Below are 17657 nucleotides of genomic sequence, written 5' to 3' on the forward strand. Positions count from 1 at the left end.
TAAACTAATAACTTTAAAAAGTGCCCAAGTGGCTGCAGGTTGAGAACTGTGAGCGGTGTCTGCTTGGCATGAGAGAGGCTAATGCATTTTCGTGATCAGGTATGTTGCAATACAGCATTTTCCGTGCAGTTTGGCTATAAATAGGAGCATGATGCAGTAAGGGAACTCCTGTTTGCCTTCAGATTTGATTCTTGCATAGGAAACCTTAGTGTTCGTAGTTGCCATTTTCCACTGCCATGTTCTTGGCACGTGCCTCCGTGCTGGTTCTCAGGCTCTAGTCCTCTGGCACGTTTCTATGATAGAGGTGATGGCTGAGCTCCCGCAGCCTGGGCCCTTCACCCGAGTGGGCGCGGCCCCTTTAAGGCGCGACCTGCCCGGGGATCAGGTGCGCGGCCGGAGCGGTGACATCACCCTGCCGGGGCGGGGCCCGAGCTGCCGCTGCCGCTCTCCCGGCGCCGCGGGAAACGGCGGAGGCTGCGCACGTGTGTGCGGGGCGGCACGGCACGGCACCGCACGGCACCGCACGGCTGGGGGGAGAGAGCGGGGCTGGGAGACCGAGCCACGGCGGTGCACGAGGTGGGCGGGGCGGGACACGGCGGTGTGGGGCGGTGTGGGGCGCGGTCCCGGGGGTGGTGAGCGCGGTGGGACCGGGCGGCGCGGGCTCTTTCGCCTTGCGGGGCGGCGGCGGGTGGGGAAGGCGATGGAAGGCAATGGAAGCCCCGGGGGCTGCGGGAGCTGTAAGGGGTGGGAGGGCTCCTTTGGCGGGTCCGCTGCAGCCTGTTCTATTCAGGTTCTTGTTTCTGCGGCATTTCTGCGTTGTGTTCGCTGCTGTGTAAGCAAACGAAGGATTTTCTCCTTTAGAAAACTACAGTGACAGAACGTGCTTTGCGCATGGCGCCTGATTATTATTGTTATTTTTCTCTCTTTCTATGTATGTTTATATATATATAAATGCATTTTCTTTGTACGGGTGTACATAGCATTATACGTTTGCTTTTACCTGTTTAAACTGTTGCTGAGCTGGCTAAGCATATACCAAATACTGCTTCTGTTTTTCATGGAGGCGATTACACCATGTACCCATTGCCCTTCATAGCAGCGTGATTTTGTATTTAACTTGTGATAATTTGGTAAGTGACGGCAGGGAAAACACAGGTGGCAGCAGCACCGGGAGGGCTGTAGGGTGGCTCACAGCTGCCGTCCTTCCCCACGGTGCCACTGATGAGATTGTGGCCACCTCCAAGCAGCAGCTGATGGCTGTGCCCCTGGCGGTGAGGTGGCAGTGCCTGAGCACATACAGTGACACCGCTGGGTCTGCCTGCAGCCAGGGGCTGCATTGGTGAGGTGAAGGCAGAGCACTGGCTGCGGCCTTTGTTATAGGTGTCTTATTTTTAAAGTAAGGATAGGGAAGACACACACACACACACACACACACATATATATTGTTTTGTTTTTTTAAACACTTGTTTAATTTTTGTGCTAAATAGACTTCATGCTGCTGTTCTCATTTCTACTTCATTGTGTTCGCTTTACACCAGATATGGTAAAATAGTCAGAAAGGATCACTGAAAGAAAAATCCCCACTCAAGAGAAATTTTGGATGCAGATAAGGTTATCAGAAGGGCTTCTCATTTTCTTTGATAACATAAATTACAAAGTGAATCAGGACTTCCTCAGTTCCTCAGTCTGTAGGCTAGCTGGAGGTCTCACTGGTATTCCTATGCTAACAGAGTAGATTGGGACTCCTCCTTCAGCCTTCAGTTGGAAAGGCATGGGTCAGTTTTCCATCTCCTTATCATACTGAGTTCATGCATTAGCTTCCAAAGTATGGAGCTGGATTGTGAAGTAGCTCCTCTCTAAAATAAAAAGACTTCCACGTGTGGCTGTATGTAGTTGTCATGATGCCAGCCATTTTTATTGTTGAATGTACACCTAGGAATTCATCTCTTCTGCAGGTTTCTTTCATCTGCCGCCTTGACAGCGTTCCAGTCTAATCAGTATGCAGCAGAAGTTGTTTTTGCTGTCTATATATAGATGCTGATGTTGGTACTTGGTATTCTGTATGGCTTTTTGTAGCAGGCATCCTGCATGGGTAGGTTAGCCTCACCCTGGGGTCTGCATAGCCCTGAGTGACTTGTGTCAGCATTGAGCTTCTTTAAGGGACTAAGAATGTTAATTGAGCATGGTTTAAGATAAGTGAAGTCCTTCTGTTTGGATATACTGGTGCATACTTTTGTTTTGTGTGCTCCTCACATCTAGGGGCAAGGAACCTTTGAGTGTTTGTTGTAATGCTTCAGTGTTTAGTCAATACAACTTTTTTTGCCCTACTTATAAAGAGTGCTGGTGTTCTGTCAGGAGCGGATTTGTGGTCTGAAGAGGAGATGCAGCTTTAGGATGCCACACAAAGGTGAACAGATAAGTCCTCCAGGGCACATCAGGATTAAGCTGCAGAGTGAAATCTGCTCAATTACTTTTCTACCTGAAAATCTCCTTAACTAGGTGTGTTTTATCGCTGTAGCACCTATTATTATGATGGATGTGGCTTTCTGTGGCATTTTGGTGAGTGGCTCATTGTTCCTTTTAGAGGGAGTCAGCTGGTTCTGCCCTCCCTGGAATTGTTGCTTTAATGCTTGGTGATATTTCACCAAATGAACTTGCCTGTATGTGGTTGCTCGTACCATTGGAAAAGTCACTGGACTTTTCTTCAGCAGCGTTTGTAGGTGTGGGCAAATTAAAGCAATAGTGGCTGTTCTATTGGGATATAGAAAACACTTCAAGATAGAAAGAAAGGTAATTTAGGAAGTGTTGTTGCTTCTTTTTATAATAGCTGTTAGTTTGTGGGATCTTTTTTGTGTTGTTTTTAATAGAGGAATCATTTTAATGAATTGCAAATTTAAAATTGGCTTTAAAGAGTTTATATATATTAAACAATATATATGTATTCATTGACTAGGGTGATTCCTGGAATCGCTTGTGCCATTGACTTTTGCTTTCTGCCCATCGATATCATGCTATGGATTTCAGTGCTCTTGGGAGTTCTGTGCTATACATCCCGACTGCGTGTCAATCTGCCACGGTTCAGCTGTAGGACAGACACTAAAAATAAGACATGGGAAAATAATTAGGGCAGGAAATTTAAAATGATGCAAGATAAAATGTTATGACTCTCCTTATCTTCTTCTGTTGCTAAATTGATACTGAAATAAACTAGCAAAGCCTAGAAACTAAAATATCAAAGGGAGCAAGTTAACACAAGTAAGGAGAATGTGCTGGTGGTCTTACTTTCACTTTTGGTGTTGCATGGATGTAACTAAGTTTCCAAAGTGGATTTTCCACCTCCAGCCTGTCATCTTCTTTTTTTCCTGTTTGATGAGAGCTTGAAAGCATCACTTAACTTGATGCAGGTGCTGAAGCAATCTTGCCTAATTGTCTTTCTTAAGATGTTTTGCAAGTCTCAGTCAAGCAGCTCACAATTACAGGGATCTTGGTCTAGAAAGGATTATAGTTTACGTGTCATAGGTTTTTTGTTGCAAACTTATTTAATGATTGGGAAAAGCAGATATGGAGCGATTCCTCCAGTTACACTGGTCAGTGCTGTGTCTGCTTTATGTGAGCAAAATTACTTTCTCATTCCTGACTTGGTCAATCTGTAAGTGAATTCCTGGATGTCTCAGGGTCGTATTTTAAGCCACAGTAGATTCCTTTGTGAGATAACAGATGTTATCTCTGTCTTGTAGGCCATAAACCAGTGGGTTTTTATCTGTTTTACCTGTGCAGGCAACAGAAGACCTGTCTGGCTTTGGAATGGTCTGGAATCGCGCTTGTTTGAAGGATTTGTGTTTTGATTAAAAAGCAGTAATGGTTTTGTTAACAGGCACCTGCAACTTGGCACAATGCTAATAGTCAGGAAGGCCTTTTACTTTCTCTTCTTTGATGTGACATTTGTGAACTATTGCTTTGGATTTGATTTCTTGTACTGAGATGAAAATCACAAAACCCAAGCTGGATTTGTGCAACACATGTATTACGCTGCCATGTGGAATAAGCACCTAATAGAGTTGCTTTTCTTGTAGTGCCAACAAGAATGTGGTTATCTGTGGTATTTATGGGGTCCCTCTTTGATGTAGAGTGGGTTTGGTTGCTGCTGGTGTTTCTCTAAGCTTTGCACTCTGTTGTTGGCCTCCCCCACCTCCCTGTGCTGCTGCTACTGTAAAGCACTGCGAGTCACTGCGGGGCTGCCCAGGAGAGGGCTGTGCAAGGGTTGGGGTGAGCAGATGAGCCCAAAGGAAAGTGGAGTGCATCAGTAGTATGGATGAGTGTTAAACAGACTTTGTAGAACACACGGTCTTGAAAACTCTTCCTGATTCCTTGTTCTTAACTACCTTTGATTCACTAGAAATACTGAGAAACAGTACAAGAGCTTTTAGCTCATCTTGTAATTTATAATCGACTTTAATAGCTTGAGGTAATTTGATTTTCCTAAAAGAATTGCTTAGCTGACAGGGAAGGAAGCAAGATGGGTTCTCATTAGTTTATCGGCAGCTCCATTGGCTCGCAGGCTGTGTCTGTTTTCTCCCTGCAGACAGTCCTGCAGCAGTTGTCCTGCCATGTGGAGGAGGTCAGCTGAGTACAGCATATGTGTTTGCCTCGTATTTTTTTAACACGTTACCCTAAAGTTTGTTGGACTGTTAGTAGTTTTTCTGTTGGCCTTCAGGATGGGCCTCACATGGTGCTCCCTTTGCTCAGGTGGTGCCCTGTTGCTTGCTGGGCTGTGGCTTGGTGCAGTGGAATCATGAGGCTGGGGAAAGCCAACAGCTGGACAGTGTGGTGTTTGACATCTGTGTGAGGCCGCACCTTCAGTCTGATTGCTGTACAGGCATCTGAATGCAGATTGAGGGGCAACTTTGTTGTTTAAGTAAGAAAACTTGACTTCAGGCCACTGCTTTCCAGGCTGGCTTTTCTGAATTCTGAGTGACCTTGATGATGAAGAAAAGTGATCATTCCTCTGACAGAGTTGGGTTTTTTGCCAGTTGTTCTTCCTGTCCGAGCTATTTCATGGACTGCCCAGCACAAGTGTTAAAGGAACAGAAGGGGCATGTGATGGGAACGGACCCGCCCTGGAAACAGCTGTCAGGTTGGCACAGTTGTGTCATAAAACACAGTGTAAATTACCTCTGCAAGGAATTAACACACGGTACCTTGACTTTGGTAGCAAAGATGGTGGGAGAAGCCACCCCATCTGCTGTTTTTCTGTTGCTGTACACTGTGCTGTTTGCTAGTGTTGGTTGTGCCAGTTAAAACTGCTTACTGTAGGACTCCTCTGGATCCTGAATAACTGAAGCTATGAAAACAGCCCCCTTTGTTGTTTTATCATCTTTTTATTTTTAACCCAGATTGATCTCATGAAGTAGTTTGTCATGTGGTCCTACACAGGCTGCCATCTGCAGAACAGAGCAGTGCATAAGAACAGGAGTGAGCAAGCTGTGAAAGGATAGGAACCGTCTCAGTCAGAAACTACATCTTCAGTGTAGCATGGCATTCACCCCAAATCATTTGTTCCTGGCGAATTTCTCCATATAGATATACCAACATTATTTAAATTGCACTAAATGTGCTGACATTTAAACCTCTTTGAGGGGAATTGCTATGGTGGAAAATTACTCGGGGCTGAAGGAACAGCATCATCTTTACTTGTAGGGAGCTGCATGATCTGTAATGGCAGAAAGAAGCTGAAATTATGTGACTCTGCAGATGTTGAATTGTTTCAGTATTAGGAGTGGCTACTGCAGCTCTGTCATCTCTACTTGTTTCTTCAGATTATTTTTTTAAACATATGCTCTTCTCATTTTCTTAGACAGAATCTGTTTATCTTGCCAACTGTGAACATGTTCTGTAGGCATACGCGCTGGTAGATAGGGTTGTCTGCAAATCTGTTTGCTCCTCGGGTTGAAAACAAAACAAAAGCAAGGACTGGAGAGCAAGATTCCTTGTTTGTTTCTGTCACATTATCATCTTGCCTGGTTTTCTTGCCTTGGTTCAGTCAGAGGCAACTGCGTGGATGACTGCATAATCGCTAGCATTGCTATTAGCTCTTTGTAGCCCTGAGGGCTGCAGTGCTTGACCAGAGATATTTGGGACTTGCTTATATTATCCTAATTTGGGTGAAATGGTGATGTTGGAGGAGTGGAAACACTTTTTTTTTCTTTCCTATTTTGTGCAGAAATGTGGTAATTGCTGTTAATTCTTCCTCAGTTCGGTGGCAGTAAGTCAGATGCTTTACTGGGGTGTTGGGCACAGCCCTCCTGTGAGCTCAGCAGTGCTCTCAGCTCGGGACATGTTCCTTGGCTTTGCTGGGGCGTGGAGCACTGCTTGCTGCCCCGGCTGTTTGCCCTTTGGTGGCAGGGAGTGGAGCCTTTGTTTTCTGCCTGGTGCAGCAGGACTTGTTCTAGTACAAAATTCCTTACCTCTCCTTTAATGCTGTGCGAGTTTTAAAGCTTTAGTTTAGTTTTAGAATTCAGAACTTGCTTTAAAGAGAGCTTCTATTAATGCTTCTGTAACTAAGTGTTGAAGAGCTGGGGATAGTTTAGTCAGGTAACTGCTGGTTCCTGCTATCCATGTGCTGCGGGACAGCATGTAAAAGCAGGTGTTTGGAATAGCCACAAATTGATTGATAGCTGTTACTTGAGTATGTGTGGTCACTTGAAGAATTTTAGTCAAAAGCTGAGGAGGTAGTTCTGAAATGATGGGAACTGAGGCTGAAGCAAATCTGTAAAGATTAGTACCACAGCCCCTCACTATTCCTGATTTCAGTGCTCCTGAACAGGACTGTTAGCCCACTTCTCAGCATGGAAATGGGTGGTCACATGGGTCCCCTTGTGCCTGGGGAGGAATAGGCAAATGCTTCCTCCAGCGGGGTAACAAGGAGGAAAGGGAACATAGAGACCAGTGTTTTCTTGGCACGGATGCTTGCCAACTGAAGGTCATTGAGCCCTGGACATAGTGCCACTTAAACAGATGGGTTGCTAACTGCTGCTAAGATCTGATACTGGTATTTGAAAGGACACCTGCAGGTCCAAGTAATGGTGCAGGATGCCTGGGAGACTCCAGCATTCGTCACATATGATAAAAGTGAGGACTGGCATATTGCCCTTGCCTGGAAAAGTTCCACATTGCTATTGTGAGCTGCACTTGTAGGTGGTCTGGCATCCTTATAACAAGCTGTGTTTGAGAAGAGAGTGCTGCAGAGTTAGCGTGCTGTTTGAACCATGCACAGCTGTAGAACAGATTTGGAGCCCAGCATGATTAGTCAATATTGCACTGCGTTGTTTTTTTCACAGTTCTGATGCTGTTAGGACACGTGAAAAGTTATTTGATACGAGATTAGTATATACATATTTACAGCTTGCAGGGGGAAGGACGCAAGTGTTACAAAGTAAAAGACAACTTAGATTTTATGCTTTATTTATTTTTTTCCTTTTTTGCTTTTACTCCTGTTTCTGTCTGACCAAAGCTACATTATATTGGAAAGACATGGTTAAAACTTGGCTCAGCCCCTTCTGTCCTGCAAGACTGGGTTGTTTTTAAGGCAGAACAATTTAATTGTATTCTAGCTGCTTCCTTTTTACATTGTTTGTTTCTATTAGGTAAATGGTCCCGGTGGGGATAGTATCTTCAGTACCTTGTATGGTCCAAAGCATTATTATATTTCAATCTGATTCTGTTTGTTAGCATTACGTTGTGCTAGGACAGAAAGACAATGGGGTGCATTGTTTTTCATAACATAACCAGAGTTTTCTTTAAAGTTATTTTGGTCATGGGTGTACACTGTAACTCCTGTTACATCTGTGCTGTGAATGTGACCGTGTTGGAAGAAGAAACTGATGCTTTATGTGGATGGCACCGTCGTCCCAGGAGCTGTGATGTGAGTTTGAGAATAATTGTGTAACAGTGCTGCTTTGAAGCTTAAATGACTGAGCTGATGGCAGGCTCAGGGATTGGAAACTATTTTTCTGGATGAGGTTTATTCCCTCTTGATTGGCATCACAGGCTTTGAGATACACAGGATGATTCCAGGAATTGTCTTACACTAATCATTCTTTGAAAAACTCATTTTATGTTTGTGTTGCAGCCACGGTGTTCTAAAGCAGGAGATCAAAACTGATGCGATCTTTTTAGTCCTCTCATTTGTTCTGTTCAATGGTTACATGTCATTCCTGGATATCAACCCCTCCCACGAGACAACATCCTTCGTCTTTAACTAAACAATTGGGAGGAACCCCTCCAGTTCTCTTCTTATACTTTTGTGAGATGAACCCTCTCTTGCAATATAAAAAGCAGTACTTAGTTGCAGCCTGGCTCGCCTGCCTCCCCCAGCTGGGTCCCTCTCCCTGGTTGCCCTTTTTCCCAAGTGAGCTGTTGGTGAGCAGGATCAGCCTGTCTGGCCTTATCTCTGCTGGCAGAGCTGCCTGCCTGCTAGGTGGCAGTGGGGGGCAGTGCTTCTCAGATTAGACTTTCCTGTGTTAAGGGAGGCCCTTGGTTTTTGAACAGCTTCCTATTGTTTGCATCAGCAGGTCGTCCCCTCCCACACTCTTCCAGTTCTTTCCTCCTCCCTTAAATAATTTTTCCATGCAATAGCATTACTCAGAGCAGTTTCTCTAATAGAAATGTCCTCCGAGTGTTTTTTCAGCCTGCTCTGATCTGCAGCTTTTGTTGCAATACCAATACAGAGTTTACGCAATAGAAACTGGCTCCTAAAGGTAGGTCCTAGTCATTTTTAAGTCAGTTGTTTAAATTCAATGTTGGCACAGTATTATTTATTTATTTATTTATTATTTTAATTAAATCTGAGTTCTCACAGGAATTCTGTATGTTGTCATGAAAGGTAGAAAATGTTACTTTTCAGTATGTGTTGTCCTTGTTACAAAGATGCAAAGAAATAGTGTTGCTTTAGTTTGTTCTTAATCTACTTTTGCATGTTTGGTTTCTTCTTTATACCCTGTTTCACATGTGTACATGTTACATATGTTCTTCTGCCTGTTTGAAATGTACTTTCCAAGCCATGAGCTTCCTTGTGTCAGTCACACTGAGCTGCTGCTGATTGCTGGTATCCATAGTAAGTGCACAGGTGAAGCCAGTCAGAATCTCTTCTCACCTTGATGTCTGTGCAGCAACCAAAGGGGATATTGACAAATCATTTCCCATCCTTGTTATTTAATAGTAAACTGTGTCAGAAGCTCCTAGGACTGCTGCTTTTGGTTTTGTTTTTCACACGATAGAGATGCAGTTTTGTTTCCTTCTACTCGTTACCTTGAATTCAGTTCAAAAGAGAGTTGATAATGAAATTAGGTATTACATATGTGTAGGGCTTTAAAAGTTACTTAGAATGTGTTCACTTTAGAAAGTAAGGGCTTGTTTTGGCTGGTTTCCTGATTCCCTGCCTTTTGTGAAGTGTTCTGTTTCCAAAATAAATAGTAGTTATTATGTGAATTTTGGAAGGGTACCATAACTGTTGTATAGCTCTCACTGCTGCAGCTTAGCATGAAGTACATCTTTGTTTAAATCTGTAAATTTGGGAAAATCACCAACTGTTCATGTGCATTTGGTGATAGTGAAAGGAGGCTTGAATTTCACAGAATGATAAATCCAGTTCTAGAATCTGCCACCAGAAGTAAAAAAAAAGGAAAGCATAAAAATCAACATATCTGCACTGCTCACTGTTCTGTGTGATAAGGACGTTCTGCCTGCTCAAATGCTTTCCAGATGTTTTTGGAGGAATACCTTTCCTGTGGTCTGTGTGTTCTGACATGGGACATGCTTTAGGTGGGACTCAGCTGGGTGTGTGCAGGTGATGTGGAGCTGGGAGGAAGCCTGTGCTCCTGCCTTGTTTGCTTCTCCTGTCCCCAGCTCTGACTTCTTGGTGAGTTTATTCAGCAGGAAATAAACCAAGCCCTTCTCCTCCCCTTTTCCCATCCCCCCAAGTGCTAATTTTGTGAGATGAATTTGCTCCCGTGAGCCAAGGGGCAGCGATGTTGATAGGCTGTGTGAGTGCACTGGGGTGAGGAGGAAAATGCCCTCCCCGCTTTGTTGGCAGTTTGATTTCTGTTTCATTTGTCTATGTTAAATGTCACCTTCAGAAGTCGCCTGTCCTCCCACTGATAGCAAGAACACTGTACCATGACTTCTGTCTGGCTCATTGTATAGGAAGGCAGGCACAAGTTCATGCCTGCCTTGATGCAAGATCAGATTTTCATTGCCTGGTCATCTGCTGAATGTGGAATGCTCCTGAGAGGAGGACAGAGGGATGGCCCAGCCCATCTGATGATTCACATGCTGAAACAAACACGCCAGAAAGCTGCTTGTATTCATCCGCTATTAGATAGTTCAGTGGGTCTTTCTTCCTAACGAGCTGTACTTCACGGGAGTTCCAGAAGCCTTAGGAACCTGCTTGCTGCTAATGATCTCTTTTTTCTTAGCCACAGATCAATAAAGTTTCAGTTCAAGATCCTCATGCTTTAATTGCAAAGCACTGTGGATGTGGTTTTATGCATTTCTTAAAGTTGTTCATTTGTAACACACTTAATACCTACAGGCTCAGGTCACTGTTACAGTGTTTTGTGTCTCACAAAACAAAGAGAGCTAAACACTGTTCAGTGAGTCCCCCGTGTAAGGCCAGAGAAACATGATAAACAGCTAGAGGAGAAAAGGAAACATACTGTGGTGGCTGTCAGGATGAACAATGGTTTTGGCACACCTGCTGCCTGACTGCTGAGCTTTTCTCTGCTTGGCAGGAAAGGAACGATTTGGAGGATAACAGAATGATTTTGTAGATGTTTTTGGTACGTTTCCATCTTCTCCTAGGGAGAGATAACAGAAGCCTTTGCTTTAAAACATAATGTCTGGCGCAGGCTGTCATCAAACACGGGGGCAGGATTTACTACTGTGCTTAGAAATGGGCATGTCAGGGTTGTGCTGGACCTAAAGGCCCTTAGAAGTGAATGCAGGAAGAGGGGCACTGCAAGGGGGTGGAATATTTCATAGAGTCAGAGTACATTATAGTCATATTATGCTTCTGAATAAATAGAAGCAAACTACTTTTAGGCAAGAAAAATAGTAAAATTTGAGTAATCAGGGAGCAAAATAAAGGGAGCTGAAATGAATGCGTGTGTGGGAACATGTTGAAGTATGGCACGGTTTTCAGCTCAACCAAGAGCCAAGTGATGTTAATCAGTTGCTGTTACCGATGGGAGTTGTCACAGATGTAAGCTCTGAGATTACTCCTTCCAAAGAGCTGTGTGCCGCAGATCTGCCATTTCACACATTTTCCAGTTTCATCTTTTTCAGATTTTCATGTTTTGGATAGTAAGAATGTTTCGACTGATCTGTTAATGCATGTGGAATTCCACATTTTTTCTTCAAATTTCGAGTTTAAGCCTCCAAAAGAGGCTTATTGTATTTTGATTCCTGAAGAATTTCCTCTAAGCCAGCTGAGAAAACGTGCCCAACATCACATATTTTTGGGTCAAGCTCAGAATAGTTGTACTTCAAATGCGGTGACTTCATCCTGATTGACCAGAAGTGTAAGATTTTTTCCAGGTCAGCCCCTTGGTTGTGTGTGCGTGCACATGTGTGTATGATTTATTAATCGGAGGAAGGATGCACAGGCTCTTAATCTGGACAGATTCTTCTTATTTTTTCCTGTTTCCCTTACAGGTGTGTGTAGGGAAGAGAGATATGTTGTAATGTTGGTTAAGCAACGGATAATAAGATGAGTAATATTAATTAGCAGTGTGTCTGAATGCATTCTTCTAGTGTTGAAGGAGAATACAATATCTGGGATTTCCTAACAAAGTATTTCTTGTGGCATAATGCAGTGGTTGAAAATATAGTGGTGTATTAACGCCTTCTCAGTAAGGATAGCTGCTGTGTTGCTTTTCCACGTGTCAGATAGCAGTCCTGTGAAAGCTGCTTATTCCAAGGGAGAGGTCTTTTAGACAGGACAGAATCTGGTTTTGCTTTTTTGCCGTCTTGCTGAAGTTCTGGATCTGCGCTTGTTTTTGTACCAAGCTGCTAATCTTCCTCACGCCCTGTTCTGGCACGTGCAAGAATTGTGTCCCTTCAGCAGCTTTCCGTGTTGCCAACGTATTGTCTGGAGGTTTCTGGGGAAAACAAGTTGCATTGTTCTGTGTAGGAATGTAGGGAGCACATCAGCTGCTTTTGGTTTGACAGGGCTTAGCAGGAGGAGGTGAGAGCAGCACGGGGTTGGGCTGTAAGGCAGAGGGCCTGGCTCTGGGCTGTGTGCCCAGGGGCTGTGGGAAGAGGCAGGTCCTACAGACTGCTATGGGTTGCTGTAGCAGTAAATGGGGTCCTCCATAGGTTTGAGGTGCCCGGGTCTTCTCCTGTGGAGGGCCCTCTAAAAGGTTTTAACATCACCAAAGATGAATTTTAGTTTAAACAAGAGCTAGGATATAAATCTAGTAGTTTTTAAAAGTGAAAATTCCTGAGTGCTAGGGAAGGCAGAACAGAGCTATGCTTGTGTGCAGTTTTCCTGTTGCCTGCTGTGATTCTGCTTCCCAGTCTGTCAATCATTGAGGGGCCTCATAAGTGTCAGAAACTGTCATGTCTGAGGCCAGCTCGAGCCTCTCTCTGGCCTGTAGTATCTGCAGATCCCGGAGCCATCTCCGTGGCATCTTCCTGAGGTGGGACAGGGCTGTATCTATGTCTCTGAGGGTGCTGGATGGCACAGCCATGCTCTTACAGGGCTTAGGGGATCCTGGGCATAGTTAGAAGCAAGAAAGTAAACACTTACGTAAACAATGTCATTCCGAGACCAGCAAGATCCCCATCCCTTTCTGTGTGTGTTGGAGCAGAAGAGCCCTTCAAGCTACTGTCGTGCCTTGCCCGAGCCCTTTCCCCATAGTGTCTCTGTTTCAGCCCCCAGCTTCATTCCCGGGGGTGCTCTGGAGGAGCACAAGACACCAGTTTAGGCTGGGTGCTTAACTCTAGAAGGGGAAGAAAAGATGAACTCAGTGCTTAGCCCTAGAATGGTATGTTATTCTAAATCTCACATGTTCTGAGATGTACTAAGCTAGAAGCAGTGTAATCCTGTGTCCGTAACATGGCAGCATGGATAGTGGGCACTGGAATGTTACGAGGTTTTCAGCCAGATACACGTTATCTGTAGTTTCACAAGTGATTTCACCTGTTGGTGTACAGTCAGTCTTGGGATATGACAGATGTAAGGACTTTTCAAGTAAGAAGCTCAGCAAGGCTTCTGTTCCCTCTAGCTCCTCTTTCAGTGTAAAAGTCAGTGGCTTAAAATCTTGTTGCCTGGGTGGTGCAGTTGGGCGAGGCCTTACTTTCTGATACAGAAGGATGTGGATCTTTCTTCATATTTGCTCTTTTTCATTGTATCAAAACAACAACAATAGGAAAAAAAAACACCCATACTTAATGATGTTTTTCTGTCTATTTGTACCAGTCGGTGAAAAATATTTTAACTTCTTAGGACACCCACAGAATTCTGTTTTATTGTGATATTTCACATGCTTCTTTCAGTCACAAGGAAGGAACTTTTTGAACTGCATCTTCACACTCTCTCCTGCTGGCGAGCAATGTGCAGATAATGTGCAGAGATGGCTTTGGTGATGTGTACGTCCCTCCTCTTGAGCACTTTGTTTATTTTGAAGGAAGCTTCTGGTGCCGCTGAGTAGTGTTGTTTCATCACCAGGCAGAGCAAAAATAAATCAGAGCTGTTGGCATCATTCTTCTTTTATATTCCCCAACACCCAACCAGTCTGTTCAGCTTGTGTTGTAGTGCGTTTGCACAGCTTCTGCTTCTGTGACCCATTAGGACAGAGCCTGCTTGTACTTAACAAGAATCTCTTTCATGCTTTGTGGATCTCTTCAGGCCACAGCAGGACACCATACAATCCTCTTTACATTTGGTGATTTCACAGTATTTCTCTGGTGAGGATGGAGTAACCTTTCCAAATGAAGACAGTAACATCTTCATGAACCTGTATTTGATACAATTACTTTGTACAACAGTTTTTCACTTTATAGAATGAACTGCTTTTGTTTTTTTCCCTTCAGCAAATCCCAAGATTTTAAGCTGTTGAAGTCTGTAAGGAGAGGGTTGTGTAAGTTAATAAAATTAGCATGGAAGCAGTTACCTAATAGTAGCTTCTGGTAAGGTGAATGCAAATAGGCTTTAAAAAATTCTCTTAGAAATCTAAATTCCAATTTTGCATTGAAGGACATCAGTTTTGTCCAAGTTTGTATTGAAATCTAACAACTTCACCTTGATTTCTGTTCTAACATAAAGGAATTGCATTTCTGAAAACTTCCTTGTGGGATACAATCTGCTTTGCTCACGTAAAACCTCCGTCTGTGTGTACTATGCCTTTTATGTAATGTTTTAGCTCCTGAAATGCATGTCTTACTAATACGTTGTATATGAAAGTTAAAGGAAATCCCTTTTGCTTGTTTTTAACCTCTTACTGCAAGTTTTACACAGTGAAGTAAGTTGAACTGGATTTGAAAGCAGTTTAGGGTTTGTTTTTTTTCTGACTTTTCAAGCAGTTGTAAAAAACAGCCAATGTCAGGAGTTTTTGTCTTCCAGTGTAGTTATTATAGCACCTCTTGCAGAGGTATTTGTTTACAACTACGGGTGGTATGGTCCAGTTTGTCCTCCATTAGAATCATAGAAGCATTAGAATTGGAAGGGACCTTTGAAGATCAGGACCAGGTCAAGACCAGCCCAAAGCCTGATTCAGGCTCACTTTGAAAGTCCCCAGGGACAGACCATCAATCACATCCCTGGGCAGCCTGTTCCAGTGCATCACCACCCTCACTGCTGAATACTGTTTCCCTAAATCTAATCTAAACTATTCTCTTTGACCTTGAAACCGTTTAAGTTAGGAGGATGGTTATGCTTCAAATGTGTTATGTTTATAGATGGAAAGTAGTACTGTAAGAATGCTTAGATTTTTATTGACCACTTTACTTGTTATCTTGTTATTTAAATTGCCAGTGTCAAAACTTAGGCAAAATAAATTGTCTATTTGTAAGGAGTTTCTCAGTGAAAGCAGAATTTCTGGCACCAGAGGTAGTTGCATGTCCTGTTATACATTAACGTGTGAGTTCCTTTTCTGTATTTGCAGGAATTGTGGCGTGACATTGGCTGCATTTGATATTTAGCTGTGAGCTCAGGGCTGTTGTGCGTTCGTGTGTTATTGTTCAGTTCTTTGTAACACACAGATCTGTGAAAGGTGGCTATTTACTTTATAGGGCTGTGTGATGGCTGGGGCTGCAGCTGCAGAGGGGCGCAGTGCTGGGTGTGATCTTGGGATGCCAAACCTTGGGCAGAGGCTTTGACAGTGTATTGTAAATGCTGTGTTTGCCAGAGGGAGACCAGAGCCTGCTGTACAAGTTCTTAATGTAAAGTTTTAGGGCTTGATTTTGTCTCTGCCTCCTGTTTAAGAAAGGGAGGGGACACGTCACCAGCTTGCAAAAAGTGTCTTTTCCTCTGTAATTTCCATTAAATCCATCAATCAGATGTTTTCTCCTGCTAGTTTTATAACAAACAATGAATCACGTCTTCTAGTTTTATAGAAAACAATGAATCAGCCTTTGATTTCTACTCCCCCTCCATGGCTGTTCCAGGCTGTTGTAAGGTATAGGGGGATATAAGGGTATGTTTTCTCCCAACCTCTTTAACTCTTCCCATGTGCTGTTGGCCACTGTTGAGAGAGCCAGGATGTTTGGATTCAGTGAGCTGTTTTTTGTGTTATGTTCAGGTGTTCTTCCTACCCAAGTTCTAAAAGCCTCAGTGGATTTTGCAGAAAATGCAGCTGTATACAAAGCAAAATCAAGCAAAAATGAGTTTCTCTATTCTTGTTAGTTCTGCTTACTTCTAGAAACTAACAAATAATGATCTTAAAACCAAGTTAAGATTGTGAAGCGCTTATGTGAGCGTGTGCATACTCGTGATTCTGCTGAAGTGTTATTTATAGCTGTACAGCACAGATGACTGCTTAAAAAAGGAGGGAAAAGCAGCATATTGTGGATGCTGGGTGCATTGTTTGATATTTTTAAGTAGAAATACCAGTCCATATAATGCTGTGCAGTGCAGGAGCGCTCCTCAGCAATTTAAGCATGCCAAGAAAAAAGGTACAGACATTTAGGTTTAGAAAGCTTGAACTGCTGATCATTCTTTCTTTCTTCACTCTGCTCATGTGTTGTCTTCATGAGTTCCTCTACACTGCTTTGGTTCAGCACATTGGTGAGGTACCAGTTTAGCAAGAAAGAGAATGTGAGAAGCCATCCTGGTTTAAGTGGTGATAGTGGGATAGATAAAACAAATTGGTGAATTAATTGGTTGAGAATGAACTGTGGGTGTTATTGTGATACCCCAAACTATCCTGAGGTTTAGGAAATTACTTCCTACTTTTTCCTAGTGCCTTTGGGTGCTATCAGGTCTGCTCTATGGAGAGAAGGACAAGTGCTCTGTGGGTTCATCACGAGAAATGCCTTTTTCTGTTGAAAGGCTGTCCATCTGTCTGGTCAAAGCCTGTTGCTGCTCTCATCATGTTGTCATCTTTACATATTATGTGTTACCTTTCCTTTGACATCCAAGTGTTAGGATGGTTGTGTTGCTGGATTTTTTTTCTTCTTTCCCTCTTTTTCTGCAAAATAAATGTCTTGCCTATCTGTCTTTTTTGTTCTGTGTGGATGTTTGTGTATTTGGACATTGCATTGTTGCAGATGTTAAGAAATTGAAGTATAATGACATGGGTCAGTGAAGTGCAGGGAATTGTGCTGTAATGTGAACAGCATGTGAATCGCGATTGGTAGCTACTGCCTTTGCTTTAAGGATGGCGAGTGTGAAGATTGACAGGAGAATTCATAGTCAGTGCACAGTAGTTGCTATAGAAGAGGTTGAATTTTCCACGTTTTTTTTGGGGATGCTGTTAAGCAGGAAAAGCCTGCAAGGTCAGGGAAAGAATGTCAGCAGGGATTTAAGGTTTAAAGTTGCCAGTCATAAAGCATTGTGATGCTGAATGCTACTGAATGCTATTGAAAGCTTCTGGGCACTCTTTAGGAATTGTTAGGCTAGAATTTGCATGCCAAAGTAGAAAATAATTGTTTTCTTGGGTCAGTGGTGTTACTGGAATAGGAATTAGATTATTTCCTTGTGAATAAAGGTGCCACAGGAAAAAGAGCCTTAAAATCTTGTTGCTCTGGCTGATGGCTGTAGAATCTGGATTTTTGCAAGGAAAATGCTTATATTTGGAGATTGGATCGAGTGCTGGATTTATCCTGAAGTTTCCTGGAAAGCCAAGGTAGGTGTGAAGTCTGGGAAAGGAAGTAGCTGATGATGGAGGATGCCTCAGCATCTGCGAGGATAAAACCAACCCTTCCGTTTCACCATATGGTTAACAACTGTTATATTCCTGTTGGTCCTGATTTTCTATGGTAACAGGATTGAATGGTGATGTTTTACTGCTTTTGAGCTCTCTCCTAACATTTGAACTGCACTCATCCTAACTCTGTATTCCATATGGAGTGAGATGAAGAGATGGTTTTCCCCTCTCCTTCCCTTTTGGAAATGTCCAGCACCAAGCCTAATACAGATGGTGTTTGGAGAGTAGGCTTGC

General features: G+C 43.3%; 1 protein-coding gene across 14 annotated transcripts in view; it reads left to right on the forward strand.

The window, feature by feature from the left end:
• Positions 1-17657, forward strand: part of USP54 (ubiquitin specific peptidase 54) — an 89849-nt gene that overhangs the window by 19646 nt on the left and 52546 nt on the right. For 3 of the 14 annotated variants that reach the window (XM_085554388.1, XM_085554391.1, XM_085554385.1), the window contains exon 1: positions 8516-8756. The exons of 8 other annotated variants lie outside the window; for them this stretch is intronic. The gene's annotated coding sequence lies outside the window, so the exon portion shown is untranslated. Of the gene's footprint in view, positions 1-418; positions 577-8515; positions 8757-17657 lie in introns of those variants that run through there. 3 more of the 14 variants (XM_085554387.1, XM_085554386.1, XM_085554392.1) reach the window with 2 other exon arrangements.

The sequence above is a fragment of the Coturnix japonica genome, chromosome 8 (assembly GCF_054131305.1).
Source record: "Coturnix japonica strain WE chromosome 8, WE-NBRP24, whole genome shotgun sequence".
Classification (NCBI taxonomy): domain Eukaryota; kingdom Metazoa; phylum Chordata; class Aves; order Galliformes; family Phasianidae; genus Coturnix; species Coturnix japonica.